Source organism: Pteropus alecto, unplaced genomic scaffold (assembly GCF_000325575.1).
Source record: "Pteropus alecto unplaced genomic scaffold, ASM32557v1 scaffold24, whole genome shotgun sequence".
Taxonomy (NCBI): domain Eukaryota; kingdom Metazoa; phylum Chordata; class Mammalia; order Chiroptera; family Pteropodidae; genus Pteropus; species Pteropus alecto.
This window is the reverse complement of record NW_006439192.1, coordinates 11,549,395-11,575,234: the sequence shown is the minus strand read 5'-3', so window position 1 is coordinate 11,575,234 and position 25,840 is coordinate 11,549,395. Positions and strand designations below refer to the sequence as shown.

At 39.9% G+C, this 25,840-nt stretch overlaps 2 long non-coding RNA genes and 1 pseudogene across 3 annotated transcripts; all 3 read right to left on the bottom strand.

Annotated features, from left to right (window-relative positions):
- Positions 1 to 402: 402 nt before the first annotated feature.
- LOC107195978 lies at positions 403 to 3,227 on the bottom strand. Its single transcript, XR_001517290.2, has 3 exons — positions 3,128 to 3,227; positions 2,408 to 2,618; positions 403 to 741 (listed from the first exon to the last, which is right to left on the bottom strand). It is a non-coding gene; the product is annotated as an uncharacterized LOC107195978 (long non-coding RNA).
- A 1,417-nt stretch (positions 3,228 to 4,644) lies between these two features.
- On the bottom strand, positions 4,645 to 25,816 carry LOC107195975. 2 transcript variants are annotated; one of them, XR_001517287.2, is made up of 9 exons: positions 24,040 to 24,355; positions 22,806 to 22,945; positions 21,283 to 21,399; positions 20,610 to 20,847; positions 14,155 to 14,323; positions 12,181 to 12,302; positions 10,528 to 10,751; positions 5,606 to 5,906; positions 4,645 to 4,940 (listed from the first exon to the last, which is right to left on the bottom strand). It is a non-coding gene; the product is annotated as an uncharacterized LOC107195975 (long non-coding RNA). The 2 variants fall into 2 exon arrangements; XR_003047585.1 differs by lacking the exon at positions 24,040 to 24,355 and adding an exon at positions 25,403 to 25,816 and having other exon boundaries at positions 4,646 to 4,940.
- LOC112483381 lies at positions 6,504 to 6,622 on the bottom strand (annotated as a pseudogene).
- Positions 25,817 to 25,840: the final 24 nt, after the last annotated feature.

Below are 25,840 nucleotides of genomic sequence, written 5' to 3'. Positions count from 1 at the left end.
GCAGAATGTACAAGAGGAAGGGAGGGAACATCTGTGCATATGCTATATCCCAGAGCCTTTAGATCTACTTTTGACCCCTCAGGTGCTACAAGGCACACCTTAAACCAATTTTACTAATGAGTAAATAAAGCATTTGGGAGTAAGTACTTTCTTAAGGTCAAATGCAAGCGGTAGGCTTCAAGCCCAGGCTGTATCTCACACAATGTGGTAACTTCAACATACTTTATGGGAAGAGCTAAGCATCTCTCTGGGTAGGACATTTAAGCCATGGCCATCAAGGCGTAACATTTATAAACCTACAATAAAAAACCTCTTAAAAGTTTAACTTTCAACAGGAGGATCTTAAAACTTTGGACATGTTGGTGTAATTACGAGTGGCCTTCTGGGGAGTAATTATGGGCAACTTCTCTATTCTTGATTTCTCGAGTTTTTTTATAGGGACGTGTGTGTCACTGCTGTGATTAGAAATCTAGTTTATTTTTCTGCAAGAAGACTGGGCTACCTTCTCATCACTTCCATCTCTGCAGTCTAAGTCATGGTCACATATCCACTCTGCCAACGCACATTCTCCACTTTGGGGGCACTTCACCTGCCCCGATGGGCACTGCAGGGGCCAGGAAACAGGACAGCCATCTTCATTTGAGTGGTCCAGGCAGTCTCAGTTCCCATCATAATGCAGAGAATAAGATATGCATTGGCCATTCTCACATCTAAATTCAGATGTGCTGCATTTTTCATGAACTGAAAAATAAAGCATTAAGTAAGAACTCAGATGTAGAAGTGAATCGATGGCAAATGAAGTGGTTTGAAGACTCCTGGTCTTCTGCTGTCACCTTGGGAACTAAGCCTCAGCATGCGTTAGGGCAGAGAGATAGTTCAAGTACAGTGCTAGGCCAGAAAAGGCCTACCAAGCTAGCCCAGAAAATCCTCTCTGTCCTAGAAATAAAGATTATGTATCCCATAAAAATAAAGAGACAGCAATGACATCTACGAACAAAGACTGAGGGACAAGGATGAGACACTGGACTAGGAAGGATAGTGGGATTTTCCTCTGGGCCCCTTAATATCATCCATGAAAAAAGAAATCTCCCCACAATACCCAATATATTCTATAATTTATGTATAATTTATGTAAATTATGTATATAATTTACAGATAGAAGTTGCTTGAATTGGTTCAAGAAAAAGGGTCAGGTCCTCAGCAAAACTGTAAATACATATTGAAAAGTAATTTATACTTTGGGTTCCTCCCTACTTCCTTCTCATGTCTCTTTCCTCCCGATGTCCTTCTCATCAGCCCAAGTTGTCATATGCTGTAGATACCCAGTTGCCTCCACATCCAAATCTATCATGATACCTTACCCAGACTCCTCTCCTTCCCACTTCAATTCTCCACATTCTCTCTTCTAGTCTAATCTCACAACATGATTAAGGTCTTTGAAACGTGTCATTAGGAAGAATACAAATAAAGATTATGTATCCCCTAAAAATAAAGAGACAGCAATGACATCTACGAATGAGATGGCCCATCCCATGAGAAGATGTAGGACCAAAATTAAAATCTTCAGGGAGGTAGATTTTAGCTCGGTAAGAAATAATCCTTTATTTCGGTAGAAGATTTGTTTTCCACTTACAGAAATCTTCTTTTCATGCAAAGGAGAATGTTGCAGCATGATCTCCAAATCCCCTCTTACTCAGAAACTTTCATCTTAGTTTGTTAACTCTGCAGTAACTACAGTCAGTCCTCATTTGTGGATTCAGTATTTGCACATTCTCCTCCTTGCTAAAATTTATTTGTAACCCCCAAAATCAATACTCCCACACATTCATGGTTATTTCCCAAGATATACAAAGTGGCAGAAGTACTGAGTTGCCTGACACATGTGTTTCCAGTTGAGGTGGAACAAGGCAACGCTCTGCTGTCATTTCATTTCTCATACTATACGTAGGTGTCCTTTTTGCAGTCTCTTTAGGGCCATGCTTTTCACATTTTTGTACTTTTTGGTGATTCTGTTGTTTAAAATGAGTGTAGTGCTGATATGCAGTCTACTGTTCCTAAGTGCAAGAAGTCTATGATGTGCATTATGGAGAAAAATATGTGTGCTAGATGGTCGTTGTTCATGCATGACATATTGTGCCATTGGCTGTGACTTCAGTATTAATGAGCCAACAATATATATTAAGTTGTCTTTAAATGGAAACACGTAAAATAAGGTTATATATTTATTGGTTGACAAAAATATTGTGACCAGAGACTTGTAGAAATCTCATTTTGTATTTATTCTAGAAGCAATGATTCAATATCTGCTAATTCAGTGATCATAGCAACTATAGAACATAACTACATGAATAAGGAGAATCAACTGAAATACAGTCTTAAATACTCTAGGAAGTTTCATGGAACTTACTATATCCTTATTCATCTTTTTTGTCAGGACAGTCTGGGTTGCCATCACATAGCCAGCTCTCAGGGATACAGTGGGTCTTGTTGTCACAGCGCAGAGAACAGTCTTCAGTGGGTTTCCAGCAGTCCAACTCGTCAGTCCAAGCACTGCTGAGCCCCATTACAGCGGTATTTCTCCTCAGTGCACTTGCTTCTGTCCAGACACTGGAAGACCCCTTAAATGGAAAGGGTCAAAAGCTAGCACCATGCACTCCGTCATGCTGAAGGTTCAAAAGTAGATTAACTTGCCCTCATTCTGGAGTTTGAGGGGTAAATAGATAGACTGCATGTTATTTGGGCTCTGTATTTTAGTTGATCCATATGCAAGCTTCAATAAAGTTCTTACGTCAATTAGGTTAGCAAGCTGAACTAGGTTGTTTAAATATGACCTTACATTTGGTTGGTTACTTGAACGATTTGTTAGAACCCTACCAAGGTCGCTCTGTGACTCCGGCTATGTAAAGGCAGATATTGGAACGCTTAAACAAATTTGAAGAAATGAGGAAGCCATAAAATGAGCCCTCACAGAATCCGTATTCTGACAGACTATGACTTTTATCTATGAAAATTTATCAAGGAAAAGCAAGTATAATGATAATAAATACTCTGGCAATTCACACCATGCACCCAAGTCTGACTCAGTGTACCTGGAACAAAAGACTAAGAAGGGGAAATGGTGACAGACCTGATCTGTTGCAGAGCTGGGAACAGTCTCTTCATCGGAGCCATCCTGACAGTCACGCCCACCATCACAGAGGTACTCCCAACATATGCATTCCTTCCCGTTCTGACAGAGGTCAGAATATTGGGTACAAAGTAGAGGGAGTGGTGGGGGACGAGTAAGTTGGGTGCTCGCGGCTGCTCCTTCAACCTCTGGATCTAGAATAAGAAGCTGCTTCAAAGTGGTCCATTAGATTTCATCAATGGAGATGTGCTTCTACTGGGCCCCTCCTCCAGAAAACTAGGTCGTGGTTGGGTAGCTACATCCTCCTACCTTGTAGGAAGAAAAAGTAAAACTGACCCAAAGACTAACTTTTAGATTAAGTGTGGTACATTCGCCTATAATCTAATGGCTTTGAATCTGGGCAAATTGTTTTCTCCTTTCAGGTCTATTATCTTTAACCTTGTTTTTGTTTTTTTTTGTTTTGTTTTGTTTTGTTTTGTTTTACCACCTGCTCATGCTATATTCTGGGAGTGAAAAATAAAGTAAGGTACTTACTGAAGACAGGGACCTGCTCTATGCAGTTCCCTGCTATAGCATTTTATGGTCTAGACAGGGGTCAGCATAAGGTGAACACTCATTTGTTGAGATGTGCAAGTTACCTTATGAAAAGTTACCAATTAATACTCATCAGCAATTATTGCAGCATCCTAGCAAATTTGTTAGTAGAAAAATCAAAACTGGATTTGTTACCAAAAAGTTAACTGTTTATTGGCATATGTTACTACCTATGTCCTATACCTAATGCTTCTTAATCCTTAAGATCAGGTTAAACCAACCCATGAGGGAATAAGTAAGGCAGTTGAGGCAGAAAAGGGAGATGAGAGACCTTTGTGGATTGGGTACATAAAAAAGGAATATTTCCATCCCTCTTTGCTCTTCGCTTCTGCTCTTCCTTGGGACTTCCAGCTACTTCTGCTGATAAAGCCATGAATCCTATGATAGGATTTCTTCTTTTTTTTCCTTATGATCTAAGATCAGATTTTTTAGCTCTGTTGCAAAGGGGTGTGTGTGTGTGTGTGTGTGTGTGTGTGTACACACACACACACATATATATTAAACCAGTTTTAAATGGGTTAATCTTTAAATGGGTTAATCTAAATGACAAGACATAGCTTCTACAGGAGGAGAGCACTACCTGGCCTGGCACCCACAGCTCCAGAGACACTTCACAAAGTGTGCTCCATAAGATGCCACTGCTGTGGGAAAAGGGGTTCCTTAGTCAAATCAGTTTGGGAAGCCGCTTAGAGCAAAATCAGTGGCTCTCTTAACTGATTAAGAGCTTTAATATGCTAATGTGCAAGAGGATTCTCAAAAGGGGTCATGGTGTGCAGAGTTCTCAGATTATTGTTCAAGGACATGTGTCATTTAGCAACTCTGAGAACCATGTTAGAATCTTCCTCTTCCAGGACATGGACAAGTTAGGGAGAAGACCTGCTGAGCTGTGGGTCGGAACAACTGCCAGTACAAACATAAAGATATCCAGGATTTTATCCTATAAAAACACACTGAGAAGAGCCAGGTAAAGTGGATCTTAAAGAATAACCCCACAGAGAAGACTTGCCTGGAACTTCCTGGTTCTCTGCCAGGATAATCATTTTTCTCACGTATGGCTCTTTTGACACTGAGAAGGGCTCCAGCATCCTCCTGTTCCACAGCACAAGAGCTGCTCCATTCACAGTCACCAGGTAGGGCTCATGGGCCGCTATAATACCATCACTCCAGGTCTTGTTCAAAGTATATATTCTATTTTTTAGGAGACTCGGACTTTGCAACCCTAAGGAAAAATAAGGTTCTTACGAGCTGATATAGAACAAATAACCTGTGACAGTGGAATATCATTTGATTCAGGTTCAATGACCCCAAACTGAAAATAAGCGCAGAGTCTTCCTATCAAGTTTTGTAGTTTTTAGTTTTATAGTTAAAGATGGTCCAATGAAATATTTAAAGCTCCAGGAAAAAGAGAGGCTTAAGTCTGCCATGTGGGCACATCAGATATGACTTTACCACCTTCCGTGTGTACACTAAAACACCTGGCATAGCTGCTAGGACTCAAGGATGGCTTCTCAGTGAGAAGGCTACTAAATCTGGCTACAACAAATAACTTGTACCTGTTATCAAGTTATAGCTAAAGTACCTGTATTTAATTTGCAATGAAAGTTTGGTTCCATTACTTCTTATAGAAATAGAAGCAAATTCTGAACACTGCAAAAAGCTACAATGTTATTTCTGAAGTTTTCCCTTGTAAATCATATATCTAGACTTATAGATGAGAACGGAGGTTGAAGTAAGTGACTGGTACCCAAACTTTAACTATGAAAATAGGAAATTTGAGCTTATATCTACCTGGTTCTAAGAGTAACCAGAATCATTTTACTAAAAGCAAGACTCTCACTCATTCCCTAAAGCTTCTTCCGACTGCACTGTTTGTGTGGTGCTTACCTAGACTTTTGGTGGTCCAGAGGATACTAGATGAGCCAAGGTCTAAGGCCATGTGGATATCTGCTGTCCAGGACTTCCTGTCTGTTTTTGCCATCAAGCGTCATACTTTGCAAGTGCTTCCCAATTTCTACCCAGTAGAGCACCCTCTATGGCCAGTTGAGAAGAAGATGAAGTATAATGCTGCTCGTTCTGTAGAGTGTATGTGTATCTGGGCCAGTAATTCTAGTCTTCTGGATAGCCCTTCTGTCACAGGGCAGCCAGTATAAGTTTCCAGTTGATATGTCCACATTTGCTGAGCAGACTGTAAAGAGGAAAAGTAATTTCCATTAGAAAGGGCACTCAGATATATTCACGTCCTGTCTTAAGCTTTGAGTAAAGGATAAGGAGACAACCGGGACATGCAAAGACCAGTCCCTAATAAACCTACACTCCTGTTTGCATGATAAGTCCCATCATATCTGCTCTGGTTCCAGCACCTTGTCTATCATACGCGCTCATTTGATCCCTGTAATTTACTGAATTTCGTAGGTTAGATATCCAAGTGGCAAGGCTTGCATTTGAATGCAGGTCTACAACTTTGGATTCACATTCTGTCTACTTTACTGGCTAAGTGTAAAAATCAATCAAGTATACATCAATTGACTAGGACTAAAATTGTTATAGGAAAGCAGAGATTGAGCTAAAATGACACTATGCCAGTGGTATGAAAGGTCACTGGGAGAATGGATAGCAAAAAGATCTACAACTAGAAGACACATGATAGGGGCCGAGTATATAAAAGTCATGAGGTGTTGGTTTCTTTCTTTTTTTTTTTTTCAGATGAGGCAACCCTTGGTTGACCTCACAGATAGCAAAGACCTTCTTAGCTTATAATAATCCCTTATTCTTTAATTTTTTACACCTACAGTACCTGGTCTTCCTAGGTGGTCTTCCATCCAAGTACTAACCAGGCCCAACCCTGCTTAGCTTCCTAGATGAGATGGGATAGGGCTTGTTCAGAGTAGCATGGCTATAGATGAGGTGTTGGTTTCTAGATGTGAATAATAGAGTTAGGCACTAACCTACAAAGCACTCTCTCTACTCCCATCCCACCCACTATAGCTAGATACACAATCGGTTCTAGCTAGGTATCACCTACTCTGGGATGCGTATAGCTTAAAGGTTAAGAGCAATATTAGGCTAGCAAGTCATACTGCCTTGTTTGAAACATTTTTCCAAAATAAGGTGTCCTTTAATAGAAACAGTACTTCTCTCATTGAGCTGTTATGAAAATTAGAGTTAATACATATGAATAGCTTACAATAGTGTCTGTCATTTTGGAACAGTGTTCATAACAACCAACTGTTAAATTCTGGAATTCTGTAAGCTTGTCGTTCAGTATAGCCATTATTAAAAACTAAATTATATAAACTTAAATCATATTTGAAATAAAACTAATAAATACTCATATCATCACTTATTTTCCTACATTTTACTGTTACCTATGCTCTTGGTTATTGACGTCTATTGTATCTGTATGGTGGAAATAGCACTTATAGACTGCTGCTGCACACCCCTCCCAGCTCCATGTTTAGCAGTGTTTTATCAGTAGCTTGAAATCTGGCATTGTGGGAGTATTTACACTAAAAATAACAAACACTAGAAATCAGGGTTTTATTTGGTTTCGATTTTGTTTTCTAAACCTGCAACTGGCAAATAACGGCCCTTGGGCCAAATCCAGCCTATGGTCTGAAAATTTTAGTGGAACACAGCTATGGCCATTCATTCATATTGTCTGTGGCTGCTTTTGAGATACAATGGCAGAGTGCCCCAAAAGCCTAAACTATTTATATCTGGTCTTTTATAGAAAGAGGTTCACAACCCTTGCCCTAGATTTAAGAAACTGATAAAGAAAATGCTAATATTGCAGATTAAACTTGCAAGTGCTGTGTCTATAGTTATTACATTTTAAACACCACAAAAACTTAAGCAAACATTTTTCTAGTATTTAAAAACTATTACCCAATTCTACAGATAAGTCATTAATGTCATTGATGAACTAATTCATTGCTTTACTTTCATCTCACTAATTTATAGAAACAAAAGTGTCAAACAACATTCACATCAAGACTACATTCACTTAATAATGGCATCGACTTCTTTGCCAAATCAGAAGTCAAGCATCTATTCATAATCGGGTTTTGTTGTTTCTTGATTGAACTACAACCACAGATTGGCCACAGGTCCAAGAATTCAGAATAAAAAAACAATCTGTGAAAATCAGTTGGCCATATGAAATTTACAATCAAGAATGTCATATATCTTATTATTTGTGAATTGTGTGTTACCTATCTTTTATATCAATAAGCTTTATTATAAACATATATAGGTGTATATATGCACACTCTTCCCCCCCAGAGATTCAGTTGTTAAATATATCCCAGAACGCCACTGAGTATTATATTAAGAACTCAAATGTCAACTACCAGAGAAGGTAACAAACAGGCAAGGCATGAAAGTGGAGCATGGGTGGAAAAATGTGGTAGCCAGTACATATAGGGCTTAATGCGCTATAAGTTCTTCCTGCTTCCTGGGTGTTAGGGTGGGAGCATGTCTTTACTATTCTTCATGTTTACATGTGGAGGAACTTGCCTAGAATTTTGCTTGAGTTCTTCCCACATTCTTCAAGTCACTCTTGCCCAGAAAAGAAGTGACTTAAGGTTGGCAAGTTAGGAACAGACTGGCCACACCCGATTCAGCTTCTCTCTTCTTTGTGGGCTCTGCCATCTGCAGAGAACATGTGCTATCTCTGGAGTTAGATTTAACCTTGGTGCTACACAGATTCAAGGTAGAAAGCCCAGTTGTCAATGTCACAGAATGTTCTTTGAGCAGCTCTACACAGGTTCTTAAAGACACATACCCTTTTCTAAAACAGAATTTTGAAGGGTTCCTGTTTTTGATTAGGAATTTCATCTGTATTTTCCAGCCTTGATTTTTAATATGAGGACAAGATTAACACACTTAAGAAAAAACAACTCAGATGTCAGTGTGCTTTGATGTCAGGATAAGTTGAAAGCTGATGCTCATGGGTTTTAAGGAGGCCCTGAGATCTGTAAACAGGTCTAGATAGCACGGCTCAAGCTAATTACCACCTATAAAAGGTCTGCCTGACTCTGTCAAGCTTCTGTCCACTGTATAGGAAAAACAATCCTGTGCATCTCTTTTACTCATACCACATACTTCTGATGCCAGATGTGTGAGTTTTTCCACACACCAAGCAATTCTGCTATGCCAGCTGGGTGTCCTACAATTTAATTAAATTTCGACACTACCTATTTGGAGTTAGCATTAGACCCCACAGATTAAGGGCTCAGTCTCCCACTTCAGACATCAATCTCAAGTCCCAGGTTGTCATCTGTACGCTGACTGACTGGCTCTAAATCAAGGTTCCCACATACCCCTCCTTCGGTTTGATAATTTGCTAGAATAGCTCACAGAACACAGAGAAACACATCTGCTGGTTTACTATATAAAGGATACAGGTGAACAGCGAGATGAAGAGATACACAAGGGAACATCTGAAGAATACCAAGCACAAGAGCTTCTGTCCCCACAGAGTTGGTGGGCACCAACCTCCCAGCACATGGACGTATTCACCAATCCAGGAGATCTTTTCACCTGGTACTTTGGGGATTTTTACAGAAGCTTCATCACATTTGCATGATTGATTATTAACTCCATTTTCATCTCTTCTCCCTCTCCAATGAATGGGGAGTGGAGCTGAAAGTTCTTTGCTTCTAATCATAGCTTGGTCTTTCTAATGACCAATCCCCACCTAGGAACCACCAAGAATCACCTCCTTAGAACCACCAAGAATCACCTCATTAGAATAGATGCCCCTATCACCCAGGAAATTTCAAGGGATTTAGGAGCTCTGTCAGATGCTTCTATCACGCAGGAAATAACAAAGGTCTCAAGAACTCTGAGCCAGAAACTTGGGGCAGAGACCAGTATGTACATTTTTACATAATTTCACAGCCACTTACCAAAGGGACTGAATATTCAACACTAGAGGAAACTCAAATAAAATTGTCAGCCTCTTACAAATCCTTGATGTAATAATTGTAACACAGAAACCGATTGGCAAGGAGTAGCTAGCTGGGGGAAGGTAAAATGTTAATTAAGTGGGAAGAAATTCACCATTGAGAGTTTCCTAGGTAGCCATCAGATGTATCCCAAAGACCACTGCCCATTTCAGTTTCTCCTGAAGATTCTCTAGGTCAGGTACTGAGACTCCTATGTGCCAGGCATTGTGCTTGCCCACAGGACGCTGGGTAGGGTCTACTGCTCTGCAGGGTGTCTCAAAGCCTTGTATTTCAGTGCAGCACTTCTTGTAGTAAAGCATACCCTTGGTAATTAGAGTACCCAGGGCACAGACATTCAGAAATCAAATTACTCAACCGGAGAGCTCAAGACTCAGTTATCCTTTATAAAGAAATGTTGTATTTAGGCTGAGAACAAGGAGCTAAGGGTGAGGTGTGTGTGTGTGGCATTTAGGTGTGTAGGAGTGGAGGGAAAGTATATATTACCATATTAAGAAAATACCTTGCTAGTTCTCTCCAAAATCTGCACTGCAAATTACTTCTAAATTAGTGTAAGAAAATCTACAATGCAAAATTGAAGTATTTAAGGTCCATTTCTAGCCCCCTCAGATTTAAGGCCAGAAAAATAGAATTTTAGTACTTTACCATTGATCCTAGGATTCCCCAAATCGAGGTAGCCTTTTAAAAGTCTAAGAACAAGGGTAAATCAGAGACATTTAACATTTAAATTAGTTAAAATCCACTCTTTGCATTAAGGTTGTTTCAGATCAAAAACAGGTAGGTATTTTGGGCTGTAGAGTCAAAATAAAGGAAAAATCCAAAATTGCCTCTCCAACTGACCTGTACGCTCCGTCCAAATCTCTTGCTTTTCTCTTGAATAGCCAGTCAAGCAGAACAGCTGTCCTGGGCATTTGTCCAGTAGATGAGGTTTCTTTTCCAGTCAACATCCAATAGATAGATGTTCCTACGATGCTCTTGAACTAGGGTTTTCTCTATTGCAGTTCCAATAAAACCGACTTTCAACAAGTAGAGATGTTTTCCGGAAGAAAATAACAGTTTTAACTCTAGAAGGGAAAGAAGAGCTTCACTCTATTACCGTTTGTCAGATAAGCCTCACACTCCCTCCGTGAGCAAATGCCCCTCTCTCAAGCTGAGGCACCGCTAGAAAGGGAACTTAATAAAGTTCACTCCTGAAGCACACATGCAACATAAATGCCCTGTCTTCCTTAGAGAAGGGAGTCATTTGGGTAAATGAAAGTGTTGTTCAGCTTTCTCAAGGCACTAATTCTTCTGAATTTCTGCTAAAAGGTTAACACAGAATCATGGGGTGTAGGGCTGGAGTGCTAGGCCATTTGATTCAATGATGTTGTTAAGCTCTTGCTTATATCATACAAATCTCAGTACAAAGAATTTAAAACTCTATTGCCTAGTTAAAGAAAAGTTACTTGGGTGTTTAACTGTACATGTAATGTTCCAAATACAATTTAAGGCGAAGTCTTGAGTTTGGCACTATAGCTTATTACACCATGATTGCATCCTGTGGTTACCCTGTAAACTGTGTTTTTTAAAGGTAATTAGAACATAAACACATTTATATCATTTATTCTTAAAAGCTCAATGTTCTATAGAAGAAGTAATTTGAATAGAGATGTTCAATGATTATATAGCCTTTAATATTGCAAAGATAGAAAGCAACATGAAAGACTGATGTTAACAACCTTGAAATAGACTGTTTGCAAATATAAGTCAGAACACACGATAGTCATAAGACTATAGAGAATTTCTTATACCAACTTAGTTGTTATTTTTTCACATAAAACTGAGTGATGTAAGCTATTTTTTCCTGTTTTAAAACTAATAAAACCTAAATGTCTACTGATGGATAAATGAATAAACAAAATGTAGTATGTGTGTGTATGTATATATACATAATTTTATTTATATTTTAAAAATTAAATATAAATATAATACTATTCAGCCTTAAAAAGAAAGGAAATTCTATTTTATGATGTAGATGAATCTCGAAGACATTATGCTAAATGAAGTAGGCCAGTCACAGAACGAAAAATGCTGTATGATTCCACTTTGATGAAGTACTTAGAGTAGTCAAATTCATACAGACAGAAAGTAAAATAGTGTTTACCAGAAGCTGGGAGAGAGAAAAATGGTTGGCTACTGCTTCACGGACATAGAATTTCAGTTTGGGAAGACGAAAAGTTCTGGAAATGGATGGTGGTGATAGTTGCACAAAAATGTGAATGTTCTTATTGCCACTAAATTGTATACTTATACATAGTTAAAATAGTAAATTTCATGTTATGCATATTTTAACACCAGAAAAAAACTAATTGAGGTCTTTTGATAACAAAACTCGTTACCAAAGTAAGTTGTCAGTGTAAACATGATTGATCCGAAAACAGAGGCTACATTCTTCCCAGGCCTGCCACGGAATGTGCCTCCTTGAGCCAAACCCATTTCACCCACCATACTTACCACTACATGTACCAGAAGGTAAAAGAAACATTCCCTCTGGACAAACACATTTATAGCCCTTGGGAAGGACAGGGGACAGGAGACATAAGTGGCTGCAAGATCCTCACACTCTGGGTCTCTGCCTATTTTAAAATAGAAATAGGTTAGATACGATTTCAGATTTATTTATGCATACTAGTTTAAAATTTAACACTCAGGGGAAGCTAAGTCATTTCTGCCTTAAGAAGAGTCCCTGAAAACTTGTTACCTTCTAGGTTAAACATGCTGACCTTTGAACTTCTATGGTCTCCCATCTTTCAGGTAATGATAATTACCTATCTACAATAAGCTCACCAACAGCATCTTCTCCCTTAGAGTTAAGGCAAAATGATTTTCTAACTTGCTTATAGGAAGACTTCCTTAGAAGAGAGGTCTAGGCTCTCTACTTTGTTTAGTTTCTCAGACCCATTTAAGAAGCATCATCTGAATTGAATCTGACATACAATTTCAGATTAGCAAAAGCTTTTAACCCTAGTCAATGAATATTTGACTTCCTTCTATAAACAGAATGCTGGGCTTGGTTTAATTTTCTGTTATCAATTGACATTGTTAGTAAGTAAGTTATTCTAACCCTTCTGTGAATATCTTCCTACCTTCTTTTGTGTATTTTAAATATTAAAAATATGGTAACTACACTGGATGGGAAGAAGGTACATGCTTGGAATGAGTTTCCCAGGGGTGTCTTTGTTCAGTTCATCTCACTTAGAAGTCCTGTGTAAGTCTGGAATCATACCCAGAACATTCCTCCTGCCTCAAAATAGCAAGTTACAACAACAGACCAGGTAGTAATTTAGGCAGTTTCTGTTTAGTGTTTAGTATGCATTATGATTCATAAGCATTTCAAAAGCAAGGTGTTGACTTACTCTTAGGCTATTGGGATTCGTGGAGGACTGAGAAAGCAATACGGAAGTGTTTAGCAACACTACTCTCTCCTTCGAGGTGTGGGGTGATGTATGAAGCAGCTGTATTTTATTTGTCCAGAAGAAAGAGTTCTCAAATACAGCTATTCCTACTAGATCTTCATCTTCCAAGAAGATCTCAGGAAATGTGTGCCTCCCACTGCCATCCACATTTATCGTCTCTATGGACTGAGGATTAGAGAGTCTCATGAGAGCATGGAAGCATTAGCAAGAGGTGCTGACGATGTTAGTGCACCTCAGTCTCTTGGACACTGATTAAACATCTCCTTCACATGACAGCAACATGATAGAGATAAATTCATCTTAGGATTCATGGAAGCGAATGCCAAAGCCAGTGGATTGGACTGCTTCTTGTACAAACTGGGATCACAGATATGTTGTACGAGAAGCTACTATAACATATTGTCACATCCAGACATTGTGCCAAGTCCTTTAACTACCTTCTCCAATTGCCTTCTGAAATAAGCATTTTATCTCTTTTCAGAAAGGGCACTGGGAGCTCAAAGAGGCACCATAAGTAGCCAAAATTACAGCTAGAAGTAACAGGCTTAAAAATATGACTCTCGAGCCTATGTTTTTAGCCATGAGGTTGTACTGGTACTTTAGTCTGATGCTTCCATAAATGAGATAACATGAACTGTAATATTAAGAACTAGAAATATGAGACACTGAAGTCCCTAATATCCGCATGCTTTCCAGTACATGGTCTGCCATCTTAAAAGGTTTAGTATCCTAGGTACAACATAGAACGTGAGCTATGCTTTCAGGAAAGTCCAACGCTAAGTTTGACTGTAGAGTGCTTAAGAAAGTCACATCAAGTCTCCTAGCCTATGTTGACACAGTCTGGCTCTACCTAAAGACACTGGGCAATTACAGCTTAGGTTTCTCAGTTTTCACACTCAGAAGATGCTTCACCGAGTTGATGTAAGATGTAAGAGAGATTTGTACTTACCCAGAGTCATCCCAAGCCCTAACTAAAATGGTTTACCTTTTCCTCCTGACCTCTCTACAGTACCTCTTTATATTTACTGATCCAGTAGAGCCTGCCAGTCACATGGTCAAGTGTCAGTCCTACAGGTTCCTCCATGTTTACAACTGCAAGCATCTTCCTATCAGAGCCATCCATCCCTGCAGTTGCAATAGTCTTCATGCCTTTCCGATCTCGATTTACCCAATACAAGTACCTGAGAAAAGCAAAAGCATGAAATGTTTGAGAATACCCTCAGTTGCATGTCTATTATTCTGAACAACCAAGCTCCCTCAGCTCTCTCATACAGGCCTCGTATCATTTCAGTACTCAGGATACTGGAGATTTCTGCTCTTAGACTCGGTAGACTTTAAAAAGTTTGGCTCTATAATTTTCCATTTAAATTTCAAAGTTAAGACTTTTCTGGAGCAAATGAAATCCAGTTAGAAAAAGTTGAAGTGTTCTCTTATCAACATAAATAATCGAGATTACCAATGATTTTGGATATATTCCCAAAGAAACACTTCTTTGCAGGAAACACGACTAGCTGCTCTGGCACAAGGTCCTTTTACAAGATTTTGATGTAGCCTCTGCCATCACTTAAACCAGCACAGATGATGACCCTTGCAAAGCTGCTAGCCCAATACAACTGTCCCGTAAACCAGTCCAAAGAGACACTGTTCACTGTTTTAAGTTCTGGGGACACAGGTGAAAGTATTATGTTCCCGTAGTCTTCTATACCCATTTTAGCTTGAAAAAAAGACTCAGACAAAACTTTCCTACAGCTTCTGATTTCAAGCTGTACAGTGAGGCAAATAGGACACTGGGAGTGACTGTAAAGGTGTTTCTAATACATAGTGGGCAGTAGGGAAAAAGGAGGACCTTGACAGAAGCATAACCAAGGAATCCAAGAGAATGTTGTCTCCATTTGGGTCAATATTTATTATAGCTATCTCAGGTGAATTGTTATGAACTCTACCTCTTCACTGCTATCAGTTAATCCCCATACTTACATAGTGAGGCAAATGCTAGTACCCTCATCTTATAAAGGGTGACTCAGAGGAGTTAACAGCTTGCTCAAGGTTACTTACCTTGACTAACCTTGGGGCTGACTAACCTTGACCTGAGCCCAGAACTTTCTGTACTGCTTAATACTGATTTAGTTCTCAAGTTATACTCTACAAATCTCCAGTAGAGCATAGAAATTATATAGTGTTGTCTCATACTGGGATTTTATGTACTTTCATGATTCATGATAAGTGAGTCATGAGGAAGGTATGAGGAAGGTATCTGGATGGATACATTTGCTTCCTATATTATGTATAAAGAGCTTTAAGAAGCTAGAGCTCTAAATGTCAAAAAATATACCTGGGTAGAGAGAAACAAAGTTTGGCCTTCCAAGGACAAATACATTTAAGACTTCATTCACCCAAAAGTACATGCTTCTCTCAAGATCATATGCAATGGAAGTAGGCCTTGATTTTATAGGTATCAGAGTCTCATAGATGTCTGTTCCTCAATATAGGACACCAAGCTCTCGATCTGCTGCTGTAAGAATTTTAACAGCATCATCTGCAATAGAAGTAGAAGAGTAGCAGTGGCACATTACCTTGAAACTCTTTCACACCATTCTCTTTAACTAAAGATGTTGTCCTATTTTCCATGCCAACATCTACTTATTCCTGAAGTCTGGACTAAAGCATATTCAGAGGAGATCTAGTAGACCACCATAAATCTCAACTCCTCCTCTGAACTCCAGCTCATTAAAACTATCTTTGGAGCTTTTCTGCCTTATTTGATTTCAGATTCAGCCTTCCCCTCACCTAGACAGAAGTCCTCTCTAACTAAGCCTCATACAAAGCAGCCAAAATATTTATGTGTCCCATCATTAAAGAAGCATAGGCCAAGTTAAGATTACATCGATTGGGTTTCTGGAGCATCTAGTTGTATAGCTAATAGAATAACTAAGTCATTTTATAGACTGATAGAAATTGACACTCAAATTTGCCAAGGAATGTTATGGAAAGAATAAAGTCATCTCTAATATTGGACTTTAAAATGAACCAATTATATCACTTTTACCTATAATTACTGCTAAGAATAGAGCAGGAGCAAGGCTTTGCTTTGGGTATTAGAACTCACCTATAACTTGACAGTAGGTGCCATTATAGAGCTGGTAACCTTGAATACACCCACAGGAGTAAGATCCTGGTGTATTATGGCATAGTTGGCCACAAGGACTATATACCATAGAGCATTCATCTATATCTAATGAGAGAGCTAAAAGTTAGAGAAGGTCCAGGAACTCAGGTGAGTATTTTTTTTTTAAGCCACTTTCTGATGCTCACTGGACATGTATTTTGTGGAAGTCACTGTGCTAGGTGCTGAAATAGATAGTCCTTGCCTCCATAGTATTCCCATGTACATGAATATACAGTGAAAATGTCAATATAAGGACTCTAGATATTTGACTGGTACAGAATATTGATCCATGTTACCTTAGCAACACTCTTGGGAATATATCACTTGTCAGGCCAGTCAGATTCTAATTCAGAATGTTAAAGTTAGAGCCTAGAGTTCACTACTATGCCAAAGGATATCTCATACAAGATGATGGGAAAGAGATAAGTTTTTTAACTGATATAATTTAAATAAGGTACTATTATTTCTTAAAGCCAGATGGCAAGGACCCTTTAGAGTATAAGTCATAGGACTAGGAAAATTTTTTTGTTGTTATTTAAGCAGTAAAGAATATAGTTCCTTAAAGGCATGGCCAGGAAAACATTATTCTCCAAAACCACAAGGTCCTGAGGTAGAATAATGCCTTTCTGGCCTTGGAGAAGAATTTATGGCTACAAGTCAAGTTCAGTAGCCAATCAATCACTACAATGAGCTGTAACATAAGAAGAATGCCACAGAAGTCTGGGCATGTGTGTAAAATCCAGACCTCTCCAAGGTCATGACCAGACACTGACTTTATGAAGAATTAATAAATTTAGTTGTCTTTTCAAAATAGGCTCATTAAGAATTCTTGATGAATTCTTAATATAAAAGTCTTTGTTGAACATAAGTCGGACGTTAACTAATAAAACAGGGCCTTTCCTCTTACATCCTTCCTACCTAAGCGGGTAGGACTACAGGTGGAACTCATGAAGAGAGAGGGAGCTTTTGAATAGGGGTCAACAACCAAGCTTAGGGTGGCAAGTCTGATCTACTCTTTAGGCCAAAGCATCAAGACAATTTTTTATCTTCCTAATCACATTTTAACCTAAAATACTGTCCTATATTTTTATGGACAAATGCTACAAAATAATATCCATAACCTGTTCAGATTATTATTGAATTGCAAAGATATCTGAAATTTATTTTAGCTATTCTGGCATCGTAATCCCACTTTACGAAGGGGAGAAATGAGACTTGAAGGACTGAGTAACTTAGAGAAGGTCAGCAAGGAGGAACAAGCAAGAATAAACATATAATAAGCTCTAACTTCAGAATTTGTCCTGCCATCCCTGCTGTCACAGACCTCAGGAATGGCCGTGAAGTGGCAAGTATATTTATTCCATGAGAGAAAATCTGAAACCTCATAAAAGAAAGATGCTAAATTTAACATTTTCTCATTAGTCAACTGCTGACTTGCAAGTCCCACAAAAGAGAATGATAACAAGCATTGGCACAGAGGGAGAAATTGGAACCCTTGGGCTTTGCTGGTGGAAATGTCAAATGGTACAGACACTGTGGAAACCAGTTTGATAGTCCCTCAAAAAGTTAAACACAGAATTTACCATGTGATATAGCAGTTCCACTTCTGGTATATACCCAAGAGATTTGAAAGCAGGGTCTCAAACAGATACTTGTACACCAATGTTCATGGCAGCAGCCAAATGGTAGAAACAATCCAGGCGTACGTCAACAGGTGAATGGGTACACAAAATGTGATATATTCATACAATGGAATATTACTTGATCTTAAAAAAAGGAAATTCTGATACATGCTACAGCATGGATGAACCTTAAAGGCACGCTAAGTGAAATAAGCCAGACACAATAAGAAAAATATAATATACAATTCCACTTATAGAATAAGCAAATTAATAGAGACAGAGTCCATTGAGGTTATCAGGGAATGAGGGAGGGGTACCTGGGGAGTTACTATTTAATGAGTACAGAGTTTCTATTGGGATGATGAAAAAGTTCTAGAAATGGATATTGGGGATGGTTGCACAGCATTGTGAATGTAGTTGATAAGACTGAATTGTACACTTAATGATTAAAATGGTAAGTTTTATGATATGCATATTTTAATACAATGAAAACTTTTTACAAAGATGAACCAAATGAATTCTGACCTCCACAGCTCTGACCATCCAGCTGTAACTGCCACCCAGTTCCACATGAACACCAGACACCCCAGTTTGTGTCACTGCACTGCCCCTCACAGCCTCCGTTGGCCAGAGAGCAGTTTTTACCTGGTAGAGACAGGACAGTGATCAGTAGTAAAGATCACAGTAAAGATCAAATGCTTTACAAACCATGTTGTGTCAAACACAGTAAAGATCAAATGCTTTACAAACCATGTTGTGTCAAAACCCTCTATACTTGTATGAGGAATAGATGACTAGTTAAGAATAACCTTTGACTTAACCTCTTTCCTAGGAACCTGGGAGCTTTGGGGGAAGACTGTAGAAAAGGGAAAGTTAAGAATCACGGAGCAGGAGAAAAGAATATCAGTCTGGACAGTTTCAAGCATTGGTATATTTTTTCCCCTGGAGGGACCATCAACCTCTTCTCTATTTTCTCTAGAATTTATAGAATTTAAAGGGCCCCTGGGACCCTTAACTTAGAAAGTGATATACTTTACTAATCCCAATGACTTACTTGTACAGGACCAGAAACCTGTACTTTGTCCCATTGCTTATATTCTTACTATCTCTTTGTTCCTTTAGTAAAAATCTTTTTTCGCAGCTTTTAACAGTACTAATGAGGTTTCATCATATATATCTAAGACAAAATTCAGGGGAGAAATAGGAGAAAAATGACAAAATGACCTGGGAACAGATATCCACCCTCCCTCTGCCCAAACTCGAAGCAAGGGTGATTTTTGCAATAAGAACCACAGGGTTTAAAAGCTGAAGCTGCTTGCTCAGTAGCCTTCCTCCTCCCCTGGAAGTAGTCTTCCTCAGTCCTTCCTCTGTTAAGTCTTAGAAAATTTGCCTTTTTGTCTTGGACAAATGATCTGTTTCTCAGGGGCAAAGTCTGTGTTCTTTATTCCAAAATTTTAGGAACAATATAGTTTGAGGCATTTAGCTAGTCTGTTTCCCTAAAGCTACACCATGAGAATAACTCTCAAACTTTTGACAGCCTGTGTAACATTTGCTCACACTCAGGAGACCAAAACCAAGGAGTAGAACTTGTAAAATGTAAGGGATCCATCTCTGAAGGATAATTGCTTATGTAGGACTTTTAGTCCCAGTGTTCTCTCAGAGGGTGAATCCCAATGATAACTAAGGCACTGAGTTATTTACTCTCATTCTCCCTTCTCCCGCATAAAGCCAAGTGACTGGTTTCTTACCACATGTAGTGGGCTCATCAGTACCATCTGCACAGTCTACTCCCCCATCACACATCAGAGATTCTAGGATGCATTTCCCTTTGTCACATCTAATCATGCCTTCTGGACAGGAAGCTGTACAGGAAGTTAAGCATTCTTGTTCACTAATAATTATGGGTGGAGTGGAAATAGACAACTCTTATGGTGGGTAAGGTGGCCATATTTTTATAATACAAGAAATTCTAGGTAAGAAATAATTTTTTTAAGCAGAATTTTCAGAAAATTGGGACTTAAGACCTGAAAACAAAGATGTTAAGACATCTGGGCACTAGATTGAAATAGTATTAAAACTGAATTGAACTAGTATTAAATAGTTCTAAATAAAATGAAATGAAAGTCAGTCAACACTAGCTCTAAAGAAGTATTCTTTTAAGAAACTAGGTTTATACCTTATTTTAAAAATATTAGAATCTGAATATTTAATATTGTAGATTTAACTCTGGAAAGGAAAGACTGAATGGGATTGAGTTTCACTGAGGAAATGGAGGTTCCACCATTATTGTGCATGTGGGCTAAGGAAAAGAACTTGCCAAGTTCTTTGAGGGTTTCAACCTTTAATGAGGCATTTTCCTCTTCCATAATTCACTACACAAGATGTGAGGCATCAGTTAGGAGGCTTCCTTCATACACTGGTGCTCACGTGTTCTGGCCATCGGCCATCACTGACTTCTGGAAACATTCTAGGCAATGCTTCGAGTGTCCACTGCTGAGTTACTATTCAAGCACTGCTTTATGTTTCCATGGATAACTAAATCTTGCTTATTGCTAGGAAACATCTCATCTTTAGTTATAGGATGCTGGTCTCAGTCATAGGAATTAAAATGCAACTTGTAGAAAGCAGCCCACATGAAACAACCTTCCCTTTAAGTGAAGCGGGGAGGGCAAGACTCACCACAGATTTCCTCATCCGAGGAGTCACCACAGTCATTGATGCTGTCACTTCCAGCTCTTCATGACACACATCTTGTTCTTGCACTGCCACTGCCCAGCCAGGCAATGGTGCCAGGGGCAGTGTGCTTTGTCAAACCCATCTTCATAGTCCATATGGCCATCACAGAGTTCCCGAGCATCACGACACTGAGAATTTCCTGGACACCAGATTTTTTGGTCTGGACATGCTGTCAATATCTCTAAAAGATGGGAGCTGGCTCAGTGAGATAGAAATGTTGTACTACATACTTGTTTATTTATGAATTAGTGGTTTGCTCATGGACTTAGTCTATAGAAAACCAAGAATTAGAAGGAATGGTAGTCATTGGAGATACGGTCATAACTTTGTATACTGAAGTTCGACCCCAAGGAAGTTAGAAAAAAAGTCAATAAAGCTAATAATCTTTTTTTATTTTAGGTAATTTTGAAAAATGGAGAAGTGGGTAAAAAAGTCACCTGTAACACCAGAGACAGTTTAACATCTGGGTTTAGCATGTATGGCATAAGGCTTACTTGTTTCACTTAATATTGTTGATATTAATCAATAGTGACTTGTTTGTTTCACTTAATACTGTTGATATTAATCAATGCTGCTTAATAAACAGAGAATATGACTAAAAGTAAGTGGTACATACCACAATGAACCTCGGAGCCATCTAAGCAGTCACCAACACCATCACAAAGCCAGTTAAGAGAAATACATTTCCCATCATCGCACTGCCAGGCTTGTGGATGTCCACGACATATTTCCTCTGTGGGCCAGTAGTGTTCAAGGGGAAGCAGAAAGGAAAAGATGTTTGTCAGAACGTAATCTGGGTTTCATATTAACTTATTTTCATCAGCTATGGAATAATCAATTTCCGATTCGCCACAAGAGTCAACCCTAAATTTGCCTGTCCTTTTCATGTTACCCTTACCTTACCAAGGGACAATCACCTAGCAGATCAATAATGTTTATTCTCCCCATCATTCTTCTATAACGCTGTTGCCCAATAAAACTTTCCACAACAATGGAAGCATTTTATATCTGTGCTGTCCAAAACGATAGCCAGTAGTCACATGCAGCCATTGAGCACGTGAAATGTAGGATGACAAAGAATTGAATTCACTTACTTTTATTTATTTAAATAAACTTAAATCATCACATGTGGCTAGTGGCCACTGTGTTGGACAGTACCGTTTTAGAGGTTGACCTCTTTGAACTCCTTTGGCATTTGAGACTGTATTAAGTTCTAAGACAACGTGAGAATTGTTAGTTTTTGGTTCAATTAGACCTTCAAATATTTCCATTTAAGTATGCCTACTGGCAGAAGCTAGTATATAAATATAAATATATAAATATGTAATATAAACTAAGGGAGCTGGGGTGAAGTATATGGCATTTCTGCAAATATGAAATTTTATTCTAACCTGTAATATTACTCATTTCGATATAAACTTTGTGCTCAGTTAGTTACAGTAAGTGATTACCAAGAACGTGCCTGTGGGGCATAGAAAAGGAACGTAGCCCTCACCAAGCTCTTTTGGGGTTTCCTCCTTTAATGAGGAATTTCTTCCTTCCATGTTCACTGCACAGGCTCCAAGGCATCTGTTAAGAGGCTTTCCTTATACACAGGTGCTCATGTGTTCCTCCCGGGGCTTTGAGCACTTTAGCACATAAGTGCTTGAGCCTTATTTCAGCAAGATACCTTATTTCACCAAATGACTAATTTGGCTTCTACTGGTTTTGTATTCAATTTTGTATTCAGCTTTCTTTGTATTCAATTTTCAAAGTTGTTTTTTAGCCATATAAAATCTCTAAGCATATAAAAGTTAAACTAATTTACTGTATATAAAAGTAATTGTGTGCACTAGTGTCGGCAAGAGTTTCTTATAAAGGAATTTCTTTTTTATCCCAGTTTGAGTAACTGCCACAGATGTTTAAGCCCGAATTTAAGATAAGAAGCCAGATTTTTGCTGGATTTCCCATCCAAACTAGCTTCTACTTGTTTTGACAATAGTGCTGCCAACACTTAAAGAAACATCCCTGGCCTTACTTGAAAGCACGCAACAACCCAGAACACCCAATATTTCTGAATACCTCCTAAGAAAGTGAAAACCATGAGAACTGACAGTGTCAGCCAAGCTCATAGTAATAGGGCCAGATATGGACACGTACATGATCCCGTAGTGAGAAGTGCTTCCCGCACTGCTCGTCGGTCCCATCAGGACAGTCTTGCTCTCCATGGCAGAGCCAGGCCACAGGAACGCATCTTTCCCCACATGCAGCTTGCCTCGTCATGTTGCACTGTACTTCGTCTGCATTGGATGACCAAGAAGCAAAGCCATGAGGGTTCTTGCCTTCCTTGGGTACGAGAGAGTACCTTTGGACCCTAAGCTGCAGTCAATGGTTGTTTTGGAAGAACTTCCTTCAACTAATATCCAGGAGAACACTAGCGGATTCATTACCCTAAAAACCCACACGATTTTGCCAGTGATGATCCTTGGAAACAGTCCTTCCTGGGGTTGTGGAGTTGTCGCTGGAGCACTGCCATTTGCCTCCCTGTTTTCCTAATAGAATGAGGCAGACTTTACACTTGTGTTTAAAGAGACACGCATACTTCTTCCAGCTCTGGTTTGGTCTTAAAGACTCAGAGTAAGAATAGTTGCAAGTTTAGAGGTCCAGGTTCAAAGTATTGGACTCCTGTTTACTTTTAGATGTGTATAGACACACTTAAAATGTGTTTGGGCCTACGTACTATCTTTATAAACATACCTCTAAACGGCCTGGTTATAAATATTTGAAAGTTTTCAGTTATTTGTAAGAGATCGGTTTATACTTTCAGTTTTATTTAAATCACGAAGCTGTGTTTTAGCGACTTTGAATGATTAGTGGTCAAAAATAAGACCATCATGGAATGCGGGCCTCAGAGGGAAGCTCCAGGAAGGCCTGACTGTACTTAATTTACTATACTGTTCTGACTTTCAAAGAGAAGAGCCAATCCTTGGTTTTTAGAAAGCAAGCCTCATGCCCTGTACTAGTAGAGGTCTCTGCAAGATGACCCGGCAGTCCTACTCCCAGGGACAATTTGTGTGTATAGAATGGAAAGTGATATGGAAAGTTATGTAATGGAAATTGACAATGGGAAACCATTGTGTAAATATACCTTCTTGGGTGAGGCACCATGTCTTAGTCTTACTTGTATCCCTCTAAGATAGTGTTTTTAGCACACACAAAAAATTAATGTTTGATTTTTTTAAAGGCTAACTTATAAAAAACATTTTGGATAAAATATTTAAGTACTGGTTATTAATGGATAGCTAATAACTTTGCTATCTACTCATATACCTTCCAGGCGATCTCACTTAACTCGACCAAAACCATTAAATTGAGAGCAGGTGATGTTACCAACCATTAATACGGGAGCACGGGCTCAGTCGTCAGGCTACCCAAGTTGGAGTTTTGGTTAGACCACTTATTAACAACATGACCTTGGGAGAATTACTTCCTCTCTCTGAATCTTGGTTTTCTTGTCCATAAAATGAGGCTAGTAAATAAGTAATCCTAAAAGGAAGATTCAAGGATTAAATGAGCACAAAGCCACTTGGCACAGTACCCACCACACAAATGCTCATAAAGCATTAATTCTTTTGCTCCCTCTTCCAGCAGATCCTTCCAGAAAGATCCCAACCAGATTGCAGTCAGCCCTCAAAGACTCACACTGCTAGGTGAGTCACACCTGGAGACCAAATGTGCATATAGATTCTACACATTATCTGCAGGTGGGTCTCAAACATAACTTTCCAAATTTAGGAAATAAACAAGAAATATATTTATTAACAGTTACTTATGTATTAAATTTACGGTCGCTTTCCCATAGTCTGTCAGTATACAAAGCACAGTGATCATGTGCTGTTCCAAATTAGACATTATAGAGATGTCTTCATACCAGAAGGCATTGGAAGGCACCATTTAGTAAAAAGCACAAATGGCTTTAATCCTATTTCAGGAGTAGTGCAAACAGACCCCACAAAGCAAGGGCTTCCTGCAGCAGCAGAGCTGCTCTACCAGGCCAGGCAAAAATCTCCGTAGTTAGCATCCCTCCTGGAACACAAATAACTCAGGTGTTAAGTGGCACCTTGACCAAGAAAGAGTCTGCATAAGAGAAAATGATTTAAAGTCTACCTTTTGCCCAATGGGGGCCAATTAAGAGCACCTGTCAGGAGGGATAGGCAGGCCCGGAGGTCAGGTGGTTTGATAAATGCTGGGCACCTCCTACACCTGGCTATGTCACCAGCCACCGACCTTTGGGAACCGTGGGTGTCTCAGTCATCCTGGACCCCAACTCAGCCTTGGGATCCCTGCCTTGGGATCTGCAGAAGCCTGAATGGTACCACGTACTGCAGGAAGTGGCTTTCTAACTGCACCTCAGGCCCAAGCCCCATTTTCCCGAGGGTTTTCTGGAGCATGGCAGGGCTTTCCAGGGTGCCTGGCCTCCAAGAGGCTCATTTTGCTGCCTGGTAAACCCCAAGCATCGGGCCCATCAGCGACCAGGACTAGAACGCGAATTTCACTTGGAGTGGACGTTGAAGTCAGGAAGAGCTGGGAGGGAGGGAATGCCCCACGCTCAGGGTGTACCGAGAGCTCCCTTTCCCATCCACTTGAGGACTGGAGAGGTAAAGACACCGAATTAATCGGCTGATTCCCCCTCCCCTCACGGCCATCCAGCATAAAGGAATAAAGGGCCTCGAGAAACAGGGGGCCACAAGACTCACCTGGTGGGCCCTTCAGACGGCCGGCCTCTCTCTCCTAAATTAAAGGTCACTGCAGTGTCTGTGGTGGTTGTGGGGCACACAGCCAGCGAGGGTCCCCCAGCTCTCCTCGGCCTCCCGCCTCTGCAGCATCCTGCAGCCTGCACCCTGCAGAGTGGGATGCCGTCCCCACTCAGGGCGGCCCACCCGTGGGCCCCATTCACCAGCCTCGGAGCCCCCGAGGCCGCCCAGCGCGGCCAGCACCGGCTGCAGGAGCAGAAGGAGCACCTGGCGACCCATGGCCCGGGAAGCGACAGGGTGCGAGAGACCCTGTGCTGGGGGCCGGTGCCTCGGGTCTGGAGACACGCACGACTGAGGAAACGCCAGGCGGGGAGGTGAGCGGGGGCGCCCGAGGCGGGCTTTACTCCGGCTCCTGCCGCTCCTTGGCGATGGGGGTGTGGG